Source organism: Capra hircus, chromosome 6, assembly GCF_001704415.2.
Source record: "Capra hircus breed San Clemente chromosome 6, ASM170441v1, whole genome shotgun sequence".
In the NCBI taxonomy this organism is placed as follows: Eukaryota; Metazoa; Chordata; class Mammalia; order Artiodactyla; family Bovidae; genus Capra; species Capra hircus.
The window spans coordinates 69,585,990-69,603,717 of NC_030813.1; the positions used below are offsets into that span (position 1 = coordinate 69,585,990).

At 44.0% G+C, this 17,728-nt stretch overlaps 1 protein-coding gene across 4 annotated transcripts in view; it reads right to left on the reverse strand.

Moving 5' to 3' along the window:
* LNX1 (ligand of numb-protein X 1) overlaps positions 1-17,728 on the reverse strand; it is a 190,486-nt gene that overhangs the window by 38,445 nt on the left and 134,313 nt on the right. The window lies entirely within an intron of this gene.

The window sequence follows — 17,728 nt, forward strand, 5'->3', positions numbered from 1 at the left end:
GTCTATATCCATTCACCCTCCATGTTAAAGAGCAAGCCTAAGAGTCAGGAGACCAAGGTTCGAGTTTATCTAAGTCCATATTTTTGCTGTGAATGCCCTTCCATTGTCACTAGGCAAGTCATCTCAGCTCTTAGGTAGGTTTCGATCAGAAAATGCTGATGATTTCACTCTTTCATCGTTGTGGTGAAGCTGTAGCCACAGACAGCCACATCAGCTTCCCAGTGATCATGAAGGCAGAAATTGAATGGGCGAGTCCCTTTAAGAAGCGACCATTTGCATATAATGGATGTTAATTTCTAAATTATCTTCACCAACTCATTACAGAAAACTGGATATGATTGAGCTATTTTAGATAACACTTTGAGAGCCTATTTGGAGTGATGTTTCTGAATAGAATCAAAAGCAGCCTGCAGTTGATGTGCCCATAATTGATACGGCCTGAGAGAGCCATAGAGCTGGTGGATAGAAGGGCCTCTGTCTGGATGGAAATCTTTGCTCTGAAATTTACGTAGCTGTATCATCTGGGAAAATTTTGTTAACGTGGTTAAACTTTCTAATCTGCACATACATCTTGGGTTGCTGTGAAGTCTGCTAGATATTAGGTCTTGGCAAAAGTTTAGTATTTTGCCAGATACATGGAAAATTCTCAACAGATTGTGGCCACTTCCATAATTGAACCATCTAAGTTGCCTGTTTTATCACATTAACTTCTTTGAGATTAGAGTGCATGGGGGATGGATGGGGTTCCAAAACTTCAGTTGCCAAGCTGCAGTCACGATGCAAATGCCATTGTCCAAGCACGGCAAACATGGTAACAGGTGTCCAGCTTGTCCCTTCCATTGAGTTGCATCCACTCTTGGTACTAGGCCAAGTTTAAATGCTGTTCATTGTCTTAGAAAAGATTACATTACAATTAAGCATTGAAACGAAAAGTAACTGTATAAATAGAAACTCTCAAAAACAGAGCAGTGTCATGTAAATTTGACATTGGCAAAGTAAATATTTGTCATTAGAAGGACAGCAATTTCCGATTTTCTTATGAAGAGACAAGCAGACGCTTTATTTGCTTAGAAAGAAAGATACCACCAAGGAGATGAAAAATGGTGTCACATTTTGTTACTGAAATCATCCAAAAGAATGGGCCTCTTTCATGCCAAACAATACAACTAGAGGGCAGGAGAGGTCTGAATGGAATTTGTCTGAATGGATTTTGAAGTCTAATCTCACCAACTCATGTATTGCAAGGATATCTTTAACAGTGCTTTGGAATGATAAAAAACCAGTGACAGTTTTTAAAACTTTCTTGTTGGTACATAAAACATGATGCTTCTTATAATCAATGATGATGATTTTATGTGGTTTTAATATTAGTAGAAAAGGACTGATTATACAACCCTACCTACATCTTTATCTTATAGAAGATGAAATGGGACTATAGCTTCTCATACTAGTCTTTCTCTCCCTGAAAGAGTATAAGCTTCTTGCTTGAACTGGTGAGATTTTACTGTTCTGATGAGCTACTTTGGCTTTGAATCATTCTGCTTAAAAATAGCAAAGTGGTTGATATGAGAAGCTCAAAAATTGGAAGAAACATTGTGTGATGGAAAAAATAAAAGCCAGCATGCAGTTGAGCAGCTCCAAAGTCATAAACACATGAGTGGAACACTTCTCTGTAAGCCAGCAGTCTCAGACTAGCAACACATGGGAAGGAAGTTCCTAGGCTATTTTGTTGGACTGGAAACAGTCTTTCTTTTCTTGGGGCAGCAATGCTCTTCACCATGTGCCCTGCCAGAGCAGGAAATGAATCTTCCAATTGGACAAATGACCGGCGAAGGCACAAGCCATGGCCTTCCGAGGGGATGGACCACATCCCGGTGGAAAAAAGTGGCATCTTGTTCTGCTGCCGCATCTGTGAGAAGGGGTAAGGTATTTAAAGATCTCTGAATGCCAAGCCTATGCCATTAAGAAACCATTTCTGTTTCGGATACTTGGGGTTCCAAAGACACATTTTAGCCCAGGAAAGGAAACATCATAAAATGGCTAAGATCACTCCCCTCTGGCCTCATACCTCAGCTATCCTCACAATAGCCAGGGAGGGTAGATTTAAACATTCAGACTCATAAGCTTTGTGTGAAAAAGGTTCTGCTAAAGTGACTAATACTTGTGTAATGTTGCTTGTTTCAGCTTCTTGGATGAGCTTGAATCTAAGGCACAGCGTGATCTATGAAGGTAGCAGCTTGTACTTACTAATTATCTCTTTCGTGTTGACTGATCCTGGGGCCTCTTGATTTACAGGCACAAGTGAGGGGAGGAGGGGGAAAGAGCTGATTAGCCTTGGCCAATACAGGAACATATGCTGAACCCTGGGTTGTGTTCAAAGCAAACAGGATTTATTCTCCCTTTAGTTATCCTGAGCATTAAGTACTCTCAGGTGGTGATGGGTGACAGCCATGAACTTGAAGGATGAACACAAGGAACGTGGTAAACCATTTTTCAACCACTTTGGATATGCCATCTGTTAAAGTAGCTCTGAAGATCAGTTTTGTTAATAACAGAGTTGGGATCCTGAGCTCCTATATCAAAGTGAGCGGAGGCAAATCTGTCTTAATATAAAAATGCTGACACTGGGGGCATGTGCCATGGAATTTTTGTCTTTTCTGCAAGGGAGAGGCGAAAGTAAGAAGAGAAAATGAACCTCTTCTTGCAAAAATTCCTGAGTCCGTGAGTTCACTGCTAATGGGGGTTGACTGCAAGCAGGTTGGACCTCTGGTGTACTTTACAGAGGTTCTGATGGGATCAGAGCTCAGCACAAGTTGGTTTGCAGGGGAGGGCTCCTTTCTGATGATAGAATAAAAGAGGTCCTTGAGAAATCAAGCCTCAATACACTCATTATAACAGTCTGGGTAACTATACCACCTCTCTTTTTCAACTTCCCTCACATTCTTTCTCAGTTCACTTCTGAATTAGGTAAACACTGAATCTGCCCTCAAGTTGAGTTCATTAATTGCTCAGTCTGCTCTTACTTTAAACCAGGGCTTGCAAACTCATACGCTAATCAGGCCAGGGGGTGGGGGGAGAGGGGGGCGGTGGTTGTGGTGATCAGTGCTATTTCATTTGAAAAGTGCGACAGGCAGCCCTACAGACCTCCTGAGTGTTGCCTCAAGAACACCAGCCTAAGAGCAATTAGTCAAGAAATGAAAGTTGTCAGATTGGAAAGGAAAAGGGGAACTGTCACTGTTTGCAATGCCATATTATATATAGAAACCTTCAAAGACTCAAAAAAAAAAAAAAAAAAAAAACCCAAAAACCTCGCTACAATTTTCCTGAACGAATTCAGCAAAGTTGCAGGATATAAAGTCAACACAGAAATGTTTGTTGCATTTCTATACAAAATCAATACAGAAATATTTGTCGCATTTCTATACACTAACAAAGAACTATCAGAAAAGGAATTTTTTAAAAAAATCCCACTTACAATTGCATGAAAAATATCTAGGGATTTGACCAAGGAAGCAAAAGATCTGTACACTGAAAACTGTAAGACGCTGATAAAAGAAATTAAGATGACACAAATAAATGGAAAGATATTGTGTGCTCATAGACTGGAAAATATTGTTAAACTCAATCTACATGTTCAGTGTAATTCTTATCAAAATTCCAATGGTGTTTTTCACAGTAATAAAACAAACATTCCTAGAATTTGTGTAGAACCACAAAAGATCCCAAATAGACAAAGCAATCTTTAGAATGAAGAGCAAAGCTAGAGGCATCATGCTCCTTGATATCAATCTATATTACAAAGCTATAGTAGTCAAAATAGTATGATATTGGCAAAAAACCCAGATGTAGATTGCTGGAACAGAATAGAGAGTCGAGAAATAAACCCACACACAGATGGTCAATTAATTTATGACAAAGGAGTAAAGGCTATATGACGGGGAAGGGACAGTCTCTTTGGTAAATGGTGTTAGGAAAACTGTACGGCCACATGTGAAAGAATGAAACTGGACCTCTATCTTACGCTACACACCAAAGTTAACTCAAATGGGTTACAGACAAATGTATGAACTGATATCAAACCTCCTAAAAGAAAACAGATGATAAGCTCTTTGATACTGGTCTTGGAGATGATTGTTTGAATCTGACACTAAAAGCAGAAAAAGCAAAAATAAACAGATAAACTAAAAAGATTTTCCACAAAAAAGTAAACCATCAACAAAATAAGACAACTACTAAATGGAAAAAAATATTTGCAAATCATATCTCATAAGAAATTAATATCTAAAATATAACAAGAATCTACACAGCTCAATAGCAAAAAAAACCCTAAAAGGTTTAAAAAACAGGAAGATCTGAAGAGACATTTTTCCACACAAGACACACAGGTGACTGATAGGTACATGAAAAGATGCTCAGCATCACTTTCTTGTCGGGGAAATGCAAATTGAAATCACAACGATATATCACCTCACACCTGTTAAGACACCTAAAGATACCAGAGATTACAAATGTTGGTGAAGATGTGGAGAAAGGGAAGCTGTGTGCACTGCTGGTAGGAACATAAATTGGTACAGCCACTATGGAGCACAGTATAGAGGCTCTTCAAAATGTTAAAAAATAGACTGCCATATGATCCAGGATTTCCACTTGGTATTTATTTGAAGAAACTGAAAATGCTAGCTGGAAAAGATATATGCACCCCATGTTTATTGCAGCATTATTTATAGTAGTCAAGGCATGGAAACAACCTAAGTGCCCTCTGAAGGATAAATAATTGTGTGTATGTGTGTGTGTGTATATATATATATATATACAGGGCTTCCCTAGTGGCTCAGACAGTCAAGAATACACTTGCAATGTGGGAGACCTGGGTTTGATCCCTGGGTTGGGAAGATCCCCTGGAGAAGGGAAATGCTACCCATTCCAGTATTCTGGCCTAGAGAATCCCTGTGGACAGAGGAGCCTGGTGGGCTACAGTAATTGTGTATATATATTAAAATGGAATATTATTCAGCCATAAAAAAGAATGAGGTCTTGCCATTTGCAAAACATGGATGGACCTTAAAGGCATTATGCTAACTGAGATAAATCAGATAGAAAGACAAGTATTGTTTGATCTCACTTTTATATGTAGAATCTTAAAAACAAAACAAAACTAAGCACATACAGATTGGTGATTAACAGAGCCAAGCAGAGGGAGTGGGAGATGGGGGAGGGAATTCGATGACGACAGTCAAAATGTCCAAACTTCTTGCTATAACTAAGTACTTGGGAGGTAATGTGCAACATGGTAAACACAATTAACACTGTTGTATGTTATATATGAAAAGTCCTTAAGAGAGTAAATCCTAAGAATTTTCATCAGGAAATTTTTTTTTTCCATTTCTTTAATTTTATATCTATATGAGAAGATAGATGTTCAGTAAACTTTGTGGTCATTTCATGATGTATGTTAAGTCAAATCATTATGTTGCATGCCTTAAACTTACACAGTGCTATATATCAATTGTATCTTCATAAAACTGGAAGAAAAACGTAAGAGTGGTCCAGTGTTATTAGACAAACAATATGGAAGCCTAAATCCCAGTTTTTAATGTGAAATCTCTTCATTTTTAAAAGCTGGCAACAAATTCAAAACTTTTCAGACCATTTTCTGGGCAAAAAAAACCACATCTGTAGGCCAGATCTATCTCAAGGGATGACAAATTCCAGCCTCTGGGAATTAAAAAAAAACAACAACACACCTGCCAATGTGTGTAAGTCAGACCCATTTCTCTTTCAGTCCTCCAGAAGCAACTCAACACTCCTCTCACTCTCCCGCTGAGTTTGCTTGCTCCCTCCCTCCCTCCCTCCCCACTTTTGTGGGGGTGTATGCATGTGCAAGCACAGAGAACATGGCCTCAGATGGGGCTTCCCTTTCAACATTTGCCCCAGCCCCATTTCTGATCCCAATCAGAGAAGGGGATATTCCCAACTGTCTTCCATTCATGGGAGAGCTCATCATGTGCCAGAAGTTACAACATCATGCAAAAGGAACACATTCAACTCAAATGGATGAATTCTTTCTTTCAGGCCAAGAGAATCGAGATTAGGGGGCTCTAAAGGGAAGCGAGGTTCCCTGCTAACAGCTGGGTCATAGGCTCAGCTGCTCTACTGAACAGGATGAACAACTCAAGCTTTATTCAAAGTGGGGTCCTTGGGGCCAGGTTAGGAGCCCATTGCAGGAGGACATGATTGCTGTCAGAGACCCACAGCCTCTCCTTGGTGTCCTTGGACAAGGTGCCTGGGAGATGGGCCACTGGCAGCCTCAAGGAATCCACCCACACTGCTCCAGCTCAGAGAGAGTCTGTGTCAGGATGCTGGTGACCCAGAGGCTGAGGATGGGCCTTGCTCATGTGTCTGGTTCCCAACTCCATCTCCAGGGCCGCCATCCTGGCCCTTCTGACACCTCCAGGGCTTTTCAACACATTCCAGCCCATCTCCCTGCTCCCAGTCTTGCCCCTCCTCCCCATCATCCAATCCATCCTTAACACAACCACACCAACACAATTTCTTTTCTCAAAAACTTCCCATGGAAGTATTTCCTACTGCTTATAGGATCAAGTCCCGGCTCCGCAGGTTGAAGTATTTACCCAGGGCCATCTCTGAGCCTTGGATTTAGAAAAGGCAGAGGAACCAGAGATCAAATTGCCAACATCCACTGGATCATTGAAAAAGCAAGAGAGTTCCAGAAAAACATCTACTTCTGCTTTATTGACCATGCCAAAGCCTTTGACTGTGTGGATCACAATAAACTGTGGAAAATTCTTCAAGAGATGGGAATACCAGACCACCTGACCTGCCTCTTGAGAAACCCATATGCAGGTCAGGAAGCAACAGTTAGAACTGGACATGGAACAACAGACTGGTTCCAAATTGGGAAAGGAGTACGTCAAGGCTGTATATTGTCACTCTGTTTATTTAACTTATATACAGAGTACATCATGAGAAACGCTGGACTGGAAGAAGCACAAGCTGGAATCAAGATTGCTGGGAGAAATATCAATAACCTCAGATATGCAGATGACACCACCCTTATGGCAGAAAGTGAAGAAGAACTAAAGAGCCCCTTGATGAAAGTGAAAGAGAAGAGTGAAAATGTTGGTTTAAAACTCAGCATTCAGAAAACTAAGATCATGGCATCTGGTCCCATCACTTCATGGCAAATAGATAGGGAAACAATGGAAACAGTGATAGACTTTAACTTTGGGGGTTTCAAAATCACTGAAGATGGTGACTGCAGCCACAAAATTAAAAGACATTTGCTTCTTGGAAGAAAAGTTATGACCAACCTAGACAGTATATTAAAAAGCAGAGACACTACTTTGCCAACAAAGGTCCATCTAGTCAAAGCTATGGTTTTTCCAGTAGTCAGTATGGGTGTGAGAGTTGGACTATAAAGAAAGCTGAGCATCAAAGAATTGATGCTTTTGAACTGTGGTGTTGGAGAAGACTCTTGAGAGTCCCTTGGATTGCAAGGAGATCCAACCAGTCTATCCTAAAGGAAATCAGTCCTGAATATTCATTGAAGCTGAAACTCCAATATTTTGGCCACCTGATGCAAAGAACTGACTCGTTTGAAAAGACCCTGGTGCTGGGAAAGATTGAGGGCAGGAGGAGAAGGGGACGACAGAGGATGAGATGGTTGGATGGCATCACCGACTCAATGCACATCAGTTTGAGTAAGCTCCGGGAGTTGGTGATGGATAGGAAAGCCTGGTGTGCTGCAGTCCATGGGGCTGCAAAGAGTCGGACACGCCTGAGTGACTGAACTGAACTTATCTCTGAGCTGTGTTGATCATGGCCTCATGATAGGGTCTGGCAACCCAGAAAGGGGCTGGGAAGAGCTAACATCTATTGGACTACTGTGTACTGTGCGTTACATTTCACAAATGTGGTCTTGCTGCTGCTGCTGCTAAGTTGCTTCAGTTGTGTTCGACTCTGTGGGACCCCATAGATGGCAGCCCACCAGGCTCCCCCGTCCCTGGGATTCTCTAGGCAAGAACACTGGAGTGGGTTGCCATTTCCTTCTCCAATGCATGGAAGTGAAAAATGAAAGCAAAGTCGCTCAGTCCTGTCTGACTCTGTGCGACCCCGTGGACTGCAGCCTACTAGGCTACTTCACCCATGGGATTTTCCAGGCAAGAGTACTGGAGTGAGGTGCCATTGCCTTCTCTGAAATGTGGTCTTAGGCTCAGCTAAAACCTTGTTAAACCCTCCCAGTGGCTCCAGCTGTCAAGTCAGTTAAACCACCTCCACTCTGCAGATGAGGATATGAAAACTTGGATAAAGCTTTCTTCCCTTCTAGCTGTCAGAGTGAAGCTGGGGCTCATATCCAAGTTGTGGGGTCCATGCTTTCTCCCCTCCTGTGGCCTGGCCTCCGGCCTGGGGCTCACCCTACACTCTAGACTCCTGACGTGCAGTCAGATTCCTGACTGCTCATGCCACATTTTCACTCTCAGTCGGCATCTGAAACCTAACATCCAAATGCCCCAACCTTCCCTGCCAAACCAGCTCTTCCCGCCTCTTCTGTTTTACCTTACATCCTTCTCAGACCCGAAACTCCTGAGTCAGCCCTGATTCCTTTCTTTTTTTCAACCCTACAGATATAATCAAGCCAGATTTATCCAGAATCCAAATGCTTTTCATCACTTCTACCACCACGGCCCTAGTCTGTGCTGCCATCATCAAAGCCTGGATTATTACAACAGGCTCCTGAGACATCTTTCTACTTCTACACTCATTCCCCTCCCCTGTTTATTTTCAACAGAGCAGTAGTGTCATCCCTTTAAAACAGCCCTCCATGCCACTAAAACACAAGGCCCTCAGAATAGCCCAGTGGGCCCTGTATGCTCTCTGGGTTACTTTCGTTCCCATCTCCATCTCCCACTCATCTGGCCTCCTGTTGGTTCTCACCCTTGCCCAGCATGCTCCTGTCTCCCGGACCTTGCATTTCTGCTCCTGCTCTCTGTCTGCTCTCTTAGCAGCTTTTTCCTGGAACATTTTAACCCTTCTTATTTTTCTTCCCTACTTCTCTCTTCTCTGCTTATTTTGGAGTAAAAGTTCCAAAGTTGGGGAGAGAGGGAGTTTAGTTCCATCGAAGGCAATGGCACCCCACTCCAGTACTCTTGCCTGGAAAAATCCCATGGATGGAGGAGCCTGGTGGGCTGCAGTCCATGGGGTCGCTAAGAGTCGGACACGACTGAGCAACTTCACTTTTCACTTTCACGCACTGGAGAAGGAAATAGCAACCCACTCCAGTGTTCTTGCCTGGAGAATCCCAGGGATGGGGGAGCCTGGTGGGCTGCCGTCTGTGGGGTCGCATAGAGTCTGACACGACTGAAGTGACTTAGCAGCAGCAACCACCAATTGAACCAAACTTTGAAAACTCTATCCCTCTAGGTTCAAAGGGGCTTCATCATATCAGTTCTTGAGAAAGAGTGAGCTCAGGGATTCCCATGTCCCTCCTGGCTGACAGTCCAGACACACCAGCTCTGTGTCAGCTGCCTGGTCAGCTTTGGGCACGTCTGCTCCATGGAGCCAGAAGGGAATGGAGGGAAGAACAAAGCCTTGCTCACCTGGTGACTTTCAAAGAGTCCACATGGTCAGTAGATTTCCTCAGGCAGACACTTGGCAAACATGTGTTGAATTAGACTGAAGTCTCCCTTTGGGTGTTCTATTGAAATTACGCGACTGGGGATTGATGATCCACCCATATGGTCCCACTAACATGTAATTGTGGTTGGTTGTGATGCCTCTGCCAGGCTGCCTTTTCCCCTCAGCAAACTCATGATTTCCCTGCGCTCTAATGCGAGATGAGAAGTGAGAAGGAAGAGGAAAAAGTGAGATTTTTAACATTCTTTCTTTTTCACATACTTCCCTGGTAACTCTAATAGGATTCTATTGGATCTGGGTTTTAAAACCAGTCTGTACATAGGAGGAATAAACAGTTGCCATATACCTTCTTTTGGTGGGTTATGCTGCTACAATGGGATGAGTGATTTTGAATACTAATACTTTGTTTTTTCATTCAGTGGGCACTTATGGAGGACTTCCTGAAAAAGAGGGCGGAGTGATGTGGAAAAAGCTCAGGCTTTCACATTTAAAACATCTGGGTATGAATCCTAGGTCTGCACCACCAGCTCTGTGACTGTGGACAAGTTCCGTGACTCCTTTCAGCCTTTCCCAGATGTTGGTAAAGAATCTGCCTACAATGCAGGAGACCCAGGTTTGAATGCTGGGTCGGGAAGATCCTCTGGAGAAGGGAGTGGCAACCTACGCCAGTATTCTTGCCTGGAGAATTCCATGGAAAGATGAGCCTGTTGGGCTACAATCCAAGAGGTTGCAAAGAGTCAGACACAACTTTCACTTTTCACTTTCACAACTTTCACTTTCCACAACTTTTCACAGTGACTAACACTTTCACTTTTCACTTTCCCAGATGTAAAATGGGCTCAGTGTTTATTTATAGTAAGATTTACAGATCCATGCCAAGCCCCTAATAGCACCTGGAATATACTAGCAACTCAATCAGCACTAATCAGCAAGATTATTATATGTCAAGCATAATGTTAGGTCCTATGGTTGCAAAGAAACATATTATACAGTATATGCCTGCGAGGAGACTGGTATGAAAACAGAAAACTGCCAGGTTATCAGAGAGAGATGGAGGTACGAGCCAAGTGTTGGAAGAACTCAGAGAAGGGGGCCACTCACTCTCTGCAGGTAGCTCATTATCAAGGGGTAATCAGGGAAGGTGTCCCAGAAGAGGTGATATCTGAGCTGAGTCTAGGAAAGTGAGTGACATTGTTCTGGCAGACTAGGTGTGAATGCCACATCGAAAGACACCAAGGATGCAAGTGCATGGCAGGATTACTGTGTTTGGTGCAGATCTTGTCCCTTGAGACATTGATGGAGAAACGCACAAAAGTGAGGCCAAAGAGGAAGACAGATGCTGGCAGTGGTGTTGAGGAAAAAGCCCAGGGTACTTGACTGCTCGTTTGTTGCCACCTCTGGAGGTTGGCAAGGCTAAAGCCATGCCTGTGGGTGCAGGAGACGAGGGCATTGAGAAGTCTGATGCCAACACAGAAGAGGGATGAAGGTGACAATGGAGGGCTCAAAGTCGCCCCCTCACAGAGGCTCCCTCACCCTCTGTTTGAAGTGGATCTTCTCTCCCCCCAGCACCCGCTTTCAATTCCCAGCACTTAACCTCTTTGGAAATGATTTTGTATATTTATTTGCTTCCCTTTTAAATCACTGTCTCCCCCCAAAAGTAAGAGTCCAGCATGTCTTGGTCACCACTAAATCCTCAACACACCACACAGCGCTCAGAGAGACATGGGGTCAGCCATGTGTCAGAACAGTCTGAGAGATCCTGGGAACAGCTATGTTTCTTACTCCCTTTATTAGATGCTTTCTGTTTATACTTTCAATTATGTTGACCTAGATATGTTTTTTATTGATTTTATGGAGGTACAATTGACATATTATAAAAAGTTTCAGGTATACAACATAAGGATTTGATATTTTTATATTGTAAAATCATCACCACAATAAGTCTACCTAACGTGCATAGTTTAATTTTTTTCTCTTTTGATGAGCACTTTAAAGATCTACTGTGTGCGTGCTCAGTTGTGTCTGACTCTTTGGGACTCTATGGACTGTAGTCTGCTAAATCCCTCAGTTCATGGGATTCTCCAGGCAAGAATACTGGAGTGGGTTGTCATTTCCTCCTGCAGGGGATCTTCCTGACCTAGGGACCAAACAAGGGTCTCCTACATTGCAGGCAGATTCTTTACCACTAGCGCCACCTGGGAAGCCCCTAAGATCCACTGGGTTGGCCAAAAAGTTAATTTGAGTTGTTCCATACATTCTTACAGAAAAACGCAAACAAACTTTTTGGCCAATCCAATACTTTCTTAGCAACTTTCAAATATGCAATGCAGATTATATATACCATTCTGTATACTACATCCTCATGACTTATTTATAACTTTGAAGTTTGTAGCTTTTGACACCCTTCACCCATTTTGCCTAGCCTTTACCCCCTGCCTCTGGCAACCGCCGATTGATTCTCCATATCTGAGTCTTGTTTTTGCTTTTTAAGTTTCCACACATAGGCTTATATGATATGCCCTTTTCTGACTTATTTCTCTAAGCATAATATCCTATGCTATATATTTTTCGGCTCCTTGTATTAGACACTTTCTGTTTACACTTTTAATCATGCTGACCCAGATATGTTTCCATTATTGCAGGCTGCCTTCATTTTTTTGGAGGAAGACAGGCTGTGTTTTTAAAATATGTGATAATATTTAATAACTTTTAAAATGCAAGACACTGGAAATCTTTATTATATTTAGGATAAAAATAAACACATCAGTCATCTTCTAAATCAGACCCACCTGGGATCCCTGAGCCCGCCCTCTAACAGAACCCACCCTTGCTAATTAAGTCCTGATCACTTGGAAAAGACTCAAGTAACAATAATATAACTTCTATTAATATGACTCCTCTAGTTTTTCGGCAGATAGATCCTAAGCACTGCAACTTTTTTGGGCATTTTCTGAGTTCGATTGGATAATTCTGTATTTCACTCATTATACCTGCAGCTTTGAAACTAATCTCTGGTTTAAGGATATTAGGTAAAGTCGTTCTTTGTTTGGATTACTTTTTCTCCTCTTGGTTAAAATGCATGTTCCCTGGGATTGAATTACATGGTCACTCATGAAGCTACCAGAAACCATACATAGAAAAGTCATTAGCACTGTTGTGTACTCATGGGTGAAACCAACATCGGTTAATAAGTGAAGGAGGTCATCAGCTGGACAAGCCTACCATCTGGGAGTCGCCTTAGACCCTGGATATGAACTTGAGCCTGAAAGGCCCTCACTCCACGGGACCAAGGGATTTCTTAACATCACCACCGACCACACACTTCTTCCTCTCATTAGCTTCTTTCTTCTGCCTCCAAACCACAGGGGAGAACATCCCCAGTGATTCCAACCACCCTTGCCTCCCTTGTTAATGAATCCCAGGAAGGGAGATTTAAAACAAACTGGAGAGTGCCTTGGAAGCACAGGCCAAGATTTGGGCAACTGGAACCCCAGTCTCCTGGGCCTCGTGAGGTGGGGTGAGGGGCAGGACGCTCTTAAAGTAAAAGTGGCTCCACAAACAAATGGTCTAAAGACAATGAAGCCAGCATACGTGACTCAGTTTACCAAAGATGCTGATGTGTTCCTGTGAGACTGATGACCTGGTGCTGTGCAGGCATGAGAAACAGCTGGCCCTTCTCTGCACAGTGTCTATTTTTATTTAGGCAGAGAAAGGCAGATATTCTTTTACCTAATGTTAAAGGCTCCTTTTCTATGTTTTCTGTTAGTCTGCAGGATTAGGTCTGTCAGCCAACCTGTGACTTCATCTTTTTATCCTTCAAATCTCAACTCATATATTAATAACAATTTAGAATTATGGCCAACACTTACAGTACACTTATATGGACTAAGCACTACTATGCATAATATGCTTTATGCATATTAATTCATTGGCTTTTGCATCATCCCAGTTAGCCACTTTGCTAATAAACAACTAAGGCACAGAGAGGTTAAATAACTTTCCCAAGGTCACACAGTAGGCAAGTGGAGGGGCTAGGATCTGAACCCAAAGCAGACAGGATTTTAGCTGAAGTGTGCACCTCATGATTGTAACATGCCATGAACTTTGGTGGCGGACAGTCTGGAGGGGACTGCAATGTAGGAGGCAGGGAAAAGGCAAGAAACATGAGAAGGTCCTTTATAACTGTCTACTCTGTACTGCAGCTACTGTTTGCTGCCAGCTACGGTGTGGCTGCCATAAGAAATACAAACGGCATGAGCTGGAAGGGTGGCCTGTTGTAATCAAGTTGGCATCTTCAGGCCTGCAGTTGACAGACACGAGCGGCAAGCTTCGAGCTGCCTGCACCTCCGTTTCTGCCCTGTCAGCAGGACCATTTGTCAGTGGAGCTCATGTGGTGGGTTGCTGGTAGAGTGAGCCAACTGCAGCGGTCCCCATGTGCCCTCAGGCTCGCTGTCTTCCTGCTCTCCTTCCTCTCCAAACATAACATAATTATCTGAGAACAGGTTCCACTTCAAACTTCTATAAGAGGCAGTGGCTTAAAACAATCTGGGCCGGGTGAGTGGGTAACTTGTGATTTATTTATTCTTCCTCTAGAGGGAGCTCTTTAGTCCAGGCATTTAGATACTCAAATACACCACATCTGTGGTGGAAAACAACTTTATCAGGGGAAAAGAGGCAGACATCTCCATCCCATACCAGCAAGGACTGCATCATCTCCTGCCCTATTAGTAACAAGTCATATCAGTAACCACTTGAGCTGTCACTTGTTCCAAGCTTGGTCTTTATCATCAGACATAGAAATGGGGCTTAGGCCAGCAACACTGCCCCAGCCGGCTTCTATTATCCCCATTTTACTGACGGGGAAAGCGAGGCTTAGAGAAGTTATGTAGTTTATCCAAAATGACACAGCACTAAGGCAAAGGAGCTGAAAGTTGAACCTAGCTCTGTCTGGGACTTTGTTGCTGATTTAAACAATGTGTAATGGGCTTCCCAAATGACACTAGTGGTAAGGAACCTGCCTGCCAATGCAGGAGACGTAAGAGACACAGGTTCGATCTCTGGCTTGGGAAGATCCCCTGGAGGAGAGCATGGCAACCCACTTCAGTATTCTTGCCTGGAATCCCCATGGACAGAGGAGCCTGGTGGGCTAGAGCCCATAGGGTCGCCGAGTTGGACACGACTGAAGTGACTTAGCATGAGCACACAATTATCAAGTTATCTTAGTCCTTAATGTGGGTCAGGTGCTTCGAAGCACTTTCCCCTCTGTTCGCTTAATCCTTACCACCACCTAATGAGGTAGATATAATTATCATGCCCATGTTGCACATGTAGAAACATAATACAGAGGTTCACTTGCCTAGGGTCACACAGTACCTAGGGTGACAGGCCATCCCAGCTTGCCGTTGGACTGACTGGGTTCTTGGGATGTAGGATTTTCAGTTTTAAACCAGGCCAGTCCCAGGCACACCAGGACAACCTGGTTACCCAGTAAAGGGCAGAAAGAGAATTTAAGTCAGAGTCACGACTGCAGATAACATACTCTTTACTATGGTGTGTGTGTGTTAGTCACTCAGTCGTGTCCGACTCTTTGCCACCCCTTGGACTGTAGCCTGCCAGGTTCTTCTGTCCATGGGATTCTTCAGGCAAGAAGACTGGCGTAGGTTGCCATTCCCTTCTCCAGGGGATCTTCCCAACCCAGGGATCAAACTCGGGTCTCTCGCAATGCAGGCAGACTCTTTACTGTCTGAGACACCAGGGAAGCCCCTTTACTATGGTACACTATGGCCTTTTTTCCTTTTTCGTATATTTTGCTCCACGATTTCACAGAAGCAGAAGCGACTGAGGTGGGGGCTTTCATGGTTTCAGTGCCTCTCAGTGTGTGCTCAGATGACACCCTCTTAGCAGGGCCTCCAGAAGACCACCTCCCTACACCGCTGCTTCAGTTCAGCCTCACAGCAGCCCCGACAGGTACGGAACACATGCAATTCCAGGGCTTTCCCACAACTGGAAGAATCAGCTTCACTTGTTAGTGAGGAGGACCCTGGCTGATAACAAGGGGTGCCTGATGAATACCAGGCTGCTCCCTGGGGTGATGTCTAAGAATTCCAAAGCCCAAGCCAGATGTGAAGTTGACAGTGCTTAATGAGTGACGGTTGAGGGCTCAGGCACAGTCCACATGCCAGGTCAATTCCTCACAGAGACGTCACAGTGGTTTATCCACTCTGTGAGTCTCCGGCATCTTTGGGGTCACGAAGTTGTTTCCTGGATGTTTTGGGGGAAGGGAGAGCAGACAGTTCCCGAGGCACAAATGATTGGAGTCTTCCGTCAGCTTTCCATGGATTACAGTGTGTGTGTGTCAGGGGGAGGGTCATCGTTTTGGGGAGGCTAACATTTAGGCCCCTGCAATTCATGGCTCCATTTAGACTTGTCATCTTTACTTTTAAAATGCTTAAAAATGACCAAGGTTCAGCTTCTCATTTTTGGGAAATTGGGCTATGGGTCAATGGCGCTTTCTATTTCAGGATTGACTAGGAACTGTGTTTAGGGGAATGGGAAACGGTGGGTTTCACGGTGGTGAGGTTTTCTAAATATTGGAACTGACTGCCCAGTGAGGTTTTCTGATGGGCTCTGAAAGCAGCCTAGGTTTCTAGCCACCTCGGATGAGGTTTTGAGAGCCTCAATTTCTGTGAAATCTGCACAACCCCAGGGGCTGCTCAGAGGTGACGGTTTGGCATGGGGATGGGGGAGGGGTGGGAGACGGTATCAGGACCCTCCAGTGGAAATCATTCCCAGATGCTATTTTAAAGCATCTCCTTCTTTCCTCTAAGTGCCCTCAGGGCTAACTCAAAATGCCCCAGTTTTTCCAAGTTCTTTCCAGGCTGGATGTCCAGAGCCCTCCTGGATGGACTTTACGGGACTCTCAGGTATTGAGAAAGTGGGTTCTGTCTTGCTCTGTGTTTGAGAATATGCCTTGTGAAGATACTTTGCTCTTTTGTGCCAAATCTTTTTGCCTGAAACAAAAACCCTATTTTCCCAGCCAGCTTCTGTTTGCTAAGTGAACTGCTTCTTCCTTCTCACTATATTCCCTGACTCCTGTAAGTCATATTTCATTTCCCCCAAGTTGTGTTATGTAAATGGGGGAGGGAGCACTTGCAGGAAACGCTGGCTCTTATTTCTTTTTCTCAGATAATCGAACGCTTCTTTCTCCTCGTCTTGCCAGCCCTGCCCTTTGGCTGCGGCTTAGCCCCATGTGTTTGGTGTGGCACAGTCAGTGCCCTCGACAAGACTTCTGCAGTCCAGTACATCTGCAAGCTGTCGCTCCTCACACACACGACTCCACCACGGGCCTCTTCCCTGGATCTGTTTGAACGGTGGCCATGCCAACTCATATTCTCCAGCGATAACGCTAATCCCACTTTCTCCACTGATGCTTCGGGGAATCACTCTGCTCTCTGAACTCATTCCTCCCTTCCACAAAGGTCTGCTGCTGCTGCTGCTGCTGCTGCTAAGTCGCTTCAGTCATGTCCGACACTGTGCGACCCCATAGACAGCAGCCCACCAGGCTTCCCCGTCCCTGGGATTCTCCAGGCAAGAACACTGGAGTGGGTTGCCATTTCCTTCTCCAATGCATGAAAGTGAAAAGTCAAAGTGAAGTTGCTCAGTCGTGTCTGACTCTGTGCGACCCCATGGACTGCAGCTAACCAGGCTCCTCTGTCCATGGGATTTTCCAGGCAAGAGTACTGGAGTGGGGTGCCATTGCCTTCTCCACACAAAGATCTGAGTGGCTACCAAACCCAGGGCTAGGTGTTCCTAAGGCTCTGCCCTTTACTAGCTAGTGATCTACCACAGAAACAAGATTGGTCTGAACCAAACACTCTTAGTCCAGGACAATATTTCACTCCAAATTGAAGGACACTGCTTATATCTCTTGGACTAGCTAGCAAACCCCCTAAGATCACGTCTTTTGCATCCTCCACCATGAGAACAGGATTAACAGCATGCTGGATATTCATAAAATACATAGTCTTATTAGAATCTAATTAAAATAGTCCCCTTTTTAAATTTCAAAAGCAAC